At 31.0% G+C, this 10,460-nt stretch overlaps 1 pseudogene; it reads left to right on the forward strand.

Annotated features, from left to right (window-relative positions):
- On the forward strand, window positions 3,780-10,304 carry LOC109842114 (annotated as a pseudogene).

The following is a 10,460-nucleotide window of genomic DNA, read 5'->3' on the forward strand; positions in this document are numbered from 1 at the left end:
TATATAAAATTAATATAATATAATATAATATTTAATATTACTTTTTAATTAATAATGTTGAACATATTAATAGTATATTATAGTTATTATAAATATTATATTTTAATAAGGAGCCATGTCATCAATTATTCTATTTAAATTATAGTAATAAAATAAAATAAAATATTATATTTTTAATAATAATGTAATATTTTAAATAATATTATATTGAATTAAACAAAATATTATAATATTTGATTAAATATTATATTATTGAAATATTGTATTAATTATATTGTTTGTATATTATATCAATTATTATGTAATATATCATATTATTATAATGTAATATATTATATTAATTAATAATATTAAATATAGTTATAATTAATTAATAATTATAGTATAGTATATTATATTTTAGTATAAAGTAAAATAATGTATTATATTATAATAACATACCAAATAATATACTAAACCAATTAAGTAAATTAATTTAGATTTAATTGATAGATAAATATTGTACTTTAATAAGGTGCCACATCATCAATTATCCCACATTAATTATCAAATCAAAGCTTTAAATTATCTCATATATATTCTATATCTAAAATCTCTTCCCCTTGAAAACGCCACCTCGCAACTTCGTGCTTTTTTCAAAAATTAATTTCTTAAAAAAATAAAAAATTTAATGTCAACCGTAACTTATCTCAACATTAATTACCCCTTTATTACCCGATTATTTGTTCTAATTAACCGAGAATCACCTCCTCACTCTAATTATTTCACCCACGTCGTTGTTCCCCCTTTTCTTTAATTCCCAACATAGTCTTTCACTGTTTCACTCACATACCCTTTCACCCGCCTCCTCACCCCCTTTTTATTTCTTCATCAGCTCTAATTATTTCACCCACCTCACGCTGGTATTTCCCCCTCCCCCTTTCTTCAACTTCCAAGATCAGTATGCGTGTCCTTCGATCTCAGAAATCATCTACAGCTCCCTAAATCGTCTCTTCGTCTTCGTCGACCGCCATAACCATCGAATTGTGATTGTCCTTTTGAAATCCCTCAATCTAAGCCTTTTTTTTGCCCTCAATCCTAAATTGAGGGCTTCGTCATCTGCTCTATTCAATTTCCCACACCGTTCTCTTCTTCTCTTCGAGAAAATTTTTTGCACTCATTATTATTCTTGAGAATCCAAGCGCCGCTTCTTGAAACTAAATCTGAAGAATATGTTTATATATGGTAAGCCCTCAATGCTTCATCTTATTCATCCTCACCTCCACCATCTACAACGAAGATTTTCTCTAAAGGCTGCAGAGGTTTGCGCCCGTTACCAGAGATTGAAAGGTATGTTTTTTCTCCAAAAACTTCATAATATTTTAGCCGATCATGGATTCTAGCAGAAAATTTAACTATTTTATTTTCATTCAATGTTACAGAAGGTTGTCAGAGTCAGTTGTTCAGGTTGAAAGATATAATTTTACATGTTATACTCTTTCAATTGCAATTGAATTAGAGGTATAATTTTTTATTTTCATTGTTAGGTTATATGGAAAATTATTTCCAAATTTTCTTTGTTTCGAATGTTGGAGATGTCTCAAACTAAATTGTTAGGTTATATGGAAAATTATTTCCAAATTTTCTTTGTTTCGAATGTTGGAGATGTCTCAAACTAAGTATGTATTTTTCTTAAATTATCTTTGTTTCGAATGTTGGAGATGTCTCAAACTAAGTATGTATTTTTCTTAAATTATATCCTTTATGCTCGAAGAAATTTATTTATAGTTCTGCTTAAGCCTGTGTATTTATGCAAAAGATCAATAATATATGTCTTAAGTTTTTTTTTCTATTTTGTGAATGTTACCTAGGTATTTATGCAAAAGAACTTTTTAAGTTTGAAAAGGATTTATTTCTATAAAATTTATACATTTCACTATGTAGAACCTTGGAGCCATTCCTTCCCCATCTAGGGTTCTAATCACAAATACTAACATACATTTTTACTTTATTTCCAAATTTTCTTTGTTTCGAATGTTGGAGATGTCTCAAACTAAGTATGTATTTTTCTTAAATTATATCCTTTATGCTTGAAAAAAATTATTTATTGTTCTGTTTAAGCCTGAGTATTTATGCAAAAGATCAATAATATATGTATTAAGTTTTTTTTTCCTATTTTGTGAATGTTACCTAGGTATTTATGCAAAAGATCTTTTTAAGTTTTAAAAAGTATTTATTTCTATAAAATTTATTCATTTCACTATGTAGAAACTTGGAGTCATTCCTTCCCCATCTAGGGTTCTAATCACAAATACTAACATTTTTTCAATTTTTTAGTGATGCTGGTTTTGAAACCAGGTGCAAAAAAATGACATTAGCATTCTGGGGAAGGAATGGTCATCAAACTAGGCTCGCAGTCCCATATCGTAAACCAACAAAGCTAGAGTATATGATACATAAGTTGAAAAGGAATGAGACACTAGATGAACACATTTCAAACATACGTAATATATTATTTAATATGGAAGTTCAAATGGCGCTTGAATTGAGTGAAAAAGAAAAAAAATAGATGGACTGCTCAATTCCTTGCCAGATGAGTTTGGCTTTATTAAGTATAGATTGCTTAATAAGTCTACTTTTGATGAGGTTGTTGATGAAATGAGATTTATTAACTTCGACTGGGATTTTAAGAGACTATGTAGACACACTGCAATCTTGTCCTTGGCACCAAACATACGTAGTGCCCGAGCTGAGAATATGAATGGAATACCTTGGTTTGGAAGAGTTCAAAAGAGATCTACTTAGAATGCCAACTACGAATAGTTGTTCGAATATCAATATTTATGAGAAATTAAGTAATTGTAAGGAATCTATTTGCATAAGTAAAACATTTGTCATTTCCTTCCTTATATTTATAATGTGTTTGTTATTGTAATTCGATGAGAAACATGAGATCTCTATGAATCGTTATGATTAAACTTAAATGATATGCTCTGTTTGCATGATCTTATTTGATATGCCCTGTTTGTGAGAAATAGTAGCTTAAATTGTACGTGAGCGATATATTACACAAATATCAAATGGATTCATTTCTAAACTATATCACATATCTCCAACGAATCTTAATTACATTGCAAAAAGAGAACAAATCCTAAAAACATATAACAAATGCATCACAATATCACAATATATGGCCTCAAGCTAACCTCTCCAAGGAGTCTTAATTACATTGCAATGTAATTAATCCTAAAACACATAACAAATACATCACATTTCTGCAGTATGAAAAACTCTGCAAAACAAACATCGACCAACCTTAAATCTGATACCAGTTGTGCTATCTCCTCATCTCATGCAAATAAAGCCACTTAACTTCATTATTAGCATTGTAACTCTTATTATTAATGGCATAGAGTATGAGTCAAATTCTTAAACTCAACAGGTAGAATTATGATATATAGAGAAACCAAAGTTTTAGCATCTTTCAATAATATATCATGACTTCTTTGCATATTATTTTGCATTCTGGAGATTCTTTCAGCTTCAAACAATATTCAACTGTGAGTGCATATCTCATTTTTGCTTTACTTTATATGTGAATTTTTCCTTAATGGTATAAAACATAATAGGTGACTTATTTTGAACTTGCTTCAACATTCTTAAGTTTAGAATGCCATTTCATCATATTTTGTGAAAAAAACATGCTAAATACATTTAATACATTTATACTATGATTGTCATGGTGGGTTTAAATGTTACTGGGTTAATGTTCTTGTTGGGTTAGAAGTTGGAATGCAACTATGATATTCAAAGATAGATCAGTTGGTATTTGTGGAGATGAGGGTATCATGAGTGTGGATCAAATTAACAAGAAACAAGCAAGATTCAAGAGAAGAATGTTGATGTTGGACAAACGTGCAAAGGCTAACAGAGCCAACCAAGGTGCGATACTAAACTTAGAATCATTTATTTTATTGGTTAATTGCATAAACCCACCCTCTAAAATTTTTGAGGGTTTCAGTAAACCCGTCAAATTTTTTATTCCAATAGTTCCCCTGAACTTTAGTAGTTATTTCACATAGATCCTTAAACTTTTTTATTTCATAAAACCTCACCTAAATATTGTTCCTTTAATCCATTTATTAGCACCATCAATTCCAACATGTCATTAGGTAAGCACATGCTTGCTACACGAGATGTTAGAATTGATGTTGAAATTGTCTTAAAAAATGTAGCAGAAAACACAATTTAACAGTTTATGTGTAATAACCTCAAAAGTTCAGGGTACAAAAGGTTAGTGGAATGATTTTGGTGCGACTAACAACTAAGTTTGCGGGTTCTCTGCAATTAACTTTGTGATATATTTAATAATTATATAGTGCTAATTTATGCTGATTTTTTTAAATTATTTATTTCAAATATAAACTTTGTAGAAAATAATTCTTCTCATATCTACGATGATGTGCGTTCTTGTATGGATGGTTTTGACAATGTATCACAGTTCAATTCTTGTCAGAGTCATAGAGCAGGAAAAGAAAATTTGAATACTTATCCATCACAAATAAGCTTTCACAAAAACCAGAAAGTGACTAGAAGACCATTGGGGAACATATCAAGTTGTGTCGTAAATCTATCATGTAGTTTTGCTATGACTACTTGTCCTGCCAATGTTGCATCTACATCGGAATATAAATCAAAGAGAATGAGATCTTCTCAGACAATCTGCATTAGTGATAAAGAGTCCAATATACAAGCATTGGAAGGAATATCTTGCTATACAATGGATTCTCCATCTCAATCTATTTTTGAACATCACGCCGAAAAGGGAGATTATCTGTCAATGTTATTTTCCAATAAAGCATCAGAAATCTTTGGTCAAAATTCTCCTTTTCAAACTTCAACGCAAACAGTTTATCTATTAAACAGAGGTATTGGAAATTCTATGTTATTCCTCTATTTTATATCATTTTGTTATTTAATTTGTAAGTTTCATTATTAGCATTATTAGTTTCAACCTTTTTTTTAAATAATGATATGCTACTTGATTGAATCTTTATATATGCAGAAGGTACTAATGTAGATGCTCAAATACAAACTAATTCTACTCATGATGGTAAGTTATTCTTGCTTTTTGAAAATTTTATTATTTATCTATGTTAAGACCATGCTTGATTCTTGAATAAAATTTCAAACAGAGTATTTTGATGTGGGAGATCCGATATGGTCATGCAGCTACTGTGATGCTAATATGTGGTTTGATGAACGTGTTCGTAAGGATAAGAATACTACTACTCCTACATTTTTTTTATGTTGCTCGAAAGGAAAAATTCAACTACCTTTATTGAAAGATCCTCCGGAGCTTCTGAAGTTTCTTTTGACTGACACTGAGAGTAGATTGAGCAAACAATTTAGAGAAAATATTCGTGCATATAACATGATGTTCTCATTCACTTCAATGGGAGGAAAAGTTGATACTTCTATAAACAATGGGCCAGGGTCATATGTTTTTAGACTACATGGCCAGAATTACCATAGGATTGGAAGTTTGTTACCAACGCCAGGTTCTGCACCAAAATTTGTCCAATTATACATTTATTATATGGAAAATGAAATATCAAACCGAATACGTGCAGTCAGATATGTGTCACTTTTATATTTTAAATGGATTTTAAAATATAAGTATTGTGTAATAAGATCATGTTCACTTTTGTAGAATAAATAATTAACTGTGTTAAGTACTGATTACTTTGTCAATTACAAGTTATACATTGCATAACTTTATTTTAAATTATCGTATTTTTATTATCTGCTATTGATTTATTTATAAATACTTAAACTAATTGTTATGAATGAAATATTTTTTGCAGTTCTTCTGATCATTCTAGACAGTTAGATTCTACCATTGCTCAAAGTTTGAAAGAGATGTTTGATGAATATAATCCATTTGCAAAATCTTTTAGAATGGTTAAAGAGAGGTTTGATAACAAGGAATCCACAAATGTAAGCCTAAGGTTGATCCGTAAAAGGCATAATGATGGCAGGACTTATAATCTTCCTACAACTTCTGAGGTTGCTGCTCTTATCATAGGAGATGTTGATAGCTTCAATGTCGATAGAGATAAAATAGTAGAGTCACAAAGTGATGAGCTTAAAAGAATCAATAAGCTGCACTCATCTTACTTACAGATGCAGTATCCTATTTTGTTTCCCTACGGGGAAGATGGTTATCGAGAGAATACTTTGCATAAAGATTCAAATAATGCAATGTATATAAAAATAAAGCTTACAATGAGAGAATTTTTTGCATTTAGACTTCAAAATAGAGATAATGAAGCACCTACAATAATACTATCAAAGATATTATTGCAACCGTTTATAGTAGATGCTTATACAATGATTGAGAGTGGAAGATTGTCATATATTAGGAATCATCAAAAAGAGCTTAGAGCTGACTTATACAAAGGTCTTACTGAAGCTGTTTTAAGAGGTGAAACTAATCCGGCTTCTCAGGGGAAGCACGTTAACTTACCATCCTCTTTCACTCGAGGTGCTCGATACTTGATACAAAATTATCAATATGCTATGGCTATTTGTAAATGGGCTGGATATCCGGATTGTTCATCACTTTCACATGTAATCCAAAATGGCCAAAGATAGTAAGATTTGTTAAGAGCTATGGTTGCAATCCAGAGGATAGACCTGACATTGTTTGTAGAGTTTTCAAACTAAAACTTGACCAACTTATTCAAAATATGAAGCATCACAAATTGTTTGGTTCTATCAAAGCTGGTATGAGAACATATCTCTTTTTAATGTATATGTTGTTTGTTATTCTTCCCCCCATGAAGCATCATACATAAGCTACTTTGATAAGTGTTTCGCTTATTATTATATCTATTTATAACAAAATTGCATGAAATTGACTAATATACATTCTCTGTCATGTGTGTCTTGATATTTTTTTTTTAAAATTCAATTATAAGAATACCTAATATGTAAAGACTATATTTATGTGCCTTTAAATAATATTTATAAATTAGATGTTCTTAAATAGTATTACTTAAGTTATCATTTTGTGCTTTTACATTGAATTAATTTTAGTTTTATTTGTTAATTAATGAAATCAAAATTTCTTCTCTTTTTGTACTTTTATACTGAATTGGTTTTAGTTCCTTTTGTTAATGAATTTAAAATTTCATGTCGCAGTTGTATATACAGTTGAATTTCAAAGAAGAGGTTTGCCGCATGATCATATTCTACTATTCTTGGTTCCAGAAGACAAATATCCTACTGCTGATGACATAGATAAGATTATTTTTGCTGAAATTTTGGATAAAGAACAAAATCCTGAATTGTATGAGTGCATAAAAAATTATATGATTCATGGTCCATGTGGCCATTCCAATATACATTCTCCATGCATGAAGGATGACAAATGCTCTAAACATTTCCCAAGAAAGTTTGTCTAGAGAATCACTGTTGATAATGATGGTTATCCAGTATATAGAAGAAGGGATGATGGTAAGATTATCGAAAAGAATGGTGTCAAACTTGATAATCGATTTGTTGTTCAATACAATTCTAAACTTCTTAGTACCAGGCACATGTTAATGTTGAATGGTGCAATCAGTCGAAATCCATCAAGTACTTATTTAAATACATAAACAAAGGACATGATCGTGTCATCACAGTACTATATCAAAGTTCTGCAAGCGGTGAGGATGAAATAGTTGATGAAATCAAAATGTATTATGATTGCAGATATATTTCTCCATGTGAAGCAGCTTGGAGAATATTTGGCTATGAAATTCATAAAAGAGAACCTGCGGTAGAAAGATTGTGTTTTCATCTTTTGAATGAACAATATGTTATCTATGAAGACAATGATACAATTGACGATGTGATCAATAGACTTGACATTGAGCAGACAATGTTTTTAGCTTGGATGGAAGCAAACAAAGTATATCCTGAAGCTAGACTTCTAACGTACAATGAGTTTCCTATGAAGTTTGTATGGAAAAGTAAATTGCATGAATGGAAACCAAGGAAACGAGGATTTGCGATTGGGAGGCTTTATTATATACCTTCAAGTTGTGGAGAATTATACTATTTGAGAATTCTACTCAATATAATAAGATGACCTAAATGCTATGAAGATATTCAGACGGTTAACAGTGTTGTCTATCCCACATTCAAAGAAGCTTGCTATACTTTGGGTTTACTTGATAATGACAAGGAATACATTGACGTGATTATGGAAGCATCCTTCTAGGGTTCTGGACGACTTTTAAGAAGTTTATTTGCAACTTTGCTAATGTCCAACTCTTTGTCTAGACCTGAATTTGTATGGGAGAAGACATGACATTTAATTGTAGAAGATATCCTATATAATCAAAGAAAATTGCTACAATATAGAGGTAATCTTTTTCAACTTAATTTTCTTCCTTTCATTAACAGTATGCAATAACATGTATGTCATATTTTATTTTTTGCATATTTCTTACGAATTTTTTGTCTTATATTATTTCAGCTAATATACTCATTATTATTGAAAATATTTTGTAAGGAAAAGTTGTAACTTTAATTATGTCAGTTTATTCGATAAATCTATTCTAATGTAAAACTGATTTTGTAAGGAAAAGTTGTAACTTTAATTATGTCAGTTTATTCGATAAATCTATTCTAATGTAAAACTGTTTTTCTATGATGATTATTCTATTCTCTTATTATTTTGTGTTTTATAATTTTAAGATTATTGCTTTTATTATCATTTATTGTTCTTTAACAACTTTGAATATATTATTCAATCATATGGTATAAGTCTCTTTCTAATATGATTCCTATTACTTATCAAATTTGTAACTAAATGGTGATCAACTAAAGAGTTTAGCTCTTGCAGAAATAGAAAAGATTTTGCGTGGAAATGGCAAAACTTTGGGTGATTATCCTCCACTTCTCGTTCCAGAAAGCATAAATCTTACTGATTTTCGGTACAAGCTCATCCAAGATGAGTTAAACTACGACAAGGAGTCTCTAGCAATCGAACGAAATGAACTTCTAAGTAGCTTAACTAATGAACATAGACATGTGTATGATACAATTATCGACGCTGTTTTTTAGAATAATGGTGGAGGTTTTTTCATTTATGGATATGGTGTGTGATGCCCCTGGGTTCACACAAGGCTGCAGTCCAAGGTGAAACCAAGAATGTCAAACCTGCCATGCACCACACCGTGTAATAACATGTTTCACCATCACAATTAACATCTGTCTAGTAGAGTCAACAACTGGTGTAGGTATAATATAGGCAAAAGATAATACAAGATATACTGATGAAATGATGATAGTCACATAAATATCTCATCATCCAACATACAGAAATACATAGTCAAGATCTGAGTAGATAAACTGGAATACTCAACAAGTCTCAAATACAAATGTCTGATAAGAGGAAATAAGGCACACCGTCCTTTTACAACTTCTAGAATAAGATTCTCAAATACCTAAACAAAAGTCTACTGTGGAACTCCAAAAGAAAATATATCTAAGTAAACAGCTGAAGCTAAAATGCCTCGCCATCAACCTGCGACTCTCCGGGCTCCTGGCTCGTTACCTGAAAGGGGGAGGGACAACGAGCGTCAAAGCGCTAGCGAGTAACATCACAACCAACCCCAAGGGAACAGGGCTCGTTGTATAAGAAAAATACAGTTAATATATAATAGATCATAAATCATTAATCTTACTAAAGAGGGTTTTAGTATTTAGAAATTGACAACACGAGCATAGGTACGTCGAGCGAAATAATCCAAACAAGGAAACCCTCATGTATATACCTTACATCTCAAATTGTAAACTCCTAAATACCAAACCCAAGGTTCTAGTGCAGTAATAATAATAAAAGAAATACGACGAACACCAGAGCATGAAAACAGTGTTGTGACATAGCCCACATGAGTATCATGTTATTACTTACATGAATATCATGTCAAAATCTACATAAGTGTCATGTCAAACTCACATGAGTGACATGTCAGAAAACGATTAAGTGTCCAAAACATAGACTATATAAATTAAACGTCCAACCCATAGACTGCATGAAGTAAACGTCCAACTCATGAACTGAAAATAACCGTTGTCCAACGCATGGACCGGATGTGACCGTTGTCCAACGCATGGACCGGATGGTAATGCCTATCCAGCACGAGGATTAAATAGCAATGCATGTCCAACACGAGGACTAAGTGGGAAGGGTGTCCAACACGAGGACTAAAAGGTAATGCTTGTCCAACACGAGGACTGAGATATACAGAAAAACCTACTTATATCAATCCACACTCAAATCAGTGTGTAAGTCCCCAATTTATACCCTCAGGTCATCTATCATGCATGGACACATAGTAAGACTAAATACCATTGTCAGATAAACCAGGTAATCACTCGAACCTGAACGAATATTCAAGAATGCACAAAACAGGGAAAAA

The sequence above is a fragment of the Asparagus officinalis genome, chromosome 5 (assembly GCF_001876935.1).
Source record: "Asparagus officinalis chromosome 5, Aspof.V1, whole genome shotgun sequence".
Taxonomy (NCBI): Eukaryota; Viridiplantae; Streptophyta; class Magnoliopsida; order Asparagales; family Asparagaceae; genus Asparagus; species Asparagus officinalis.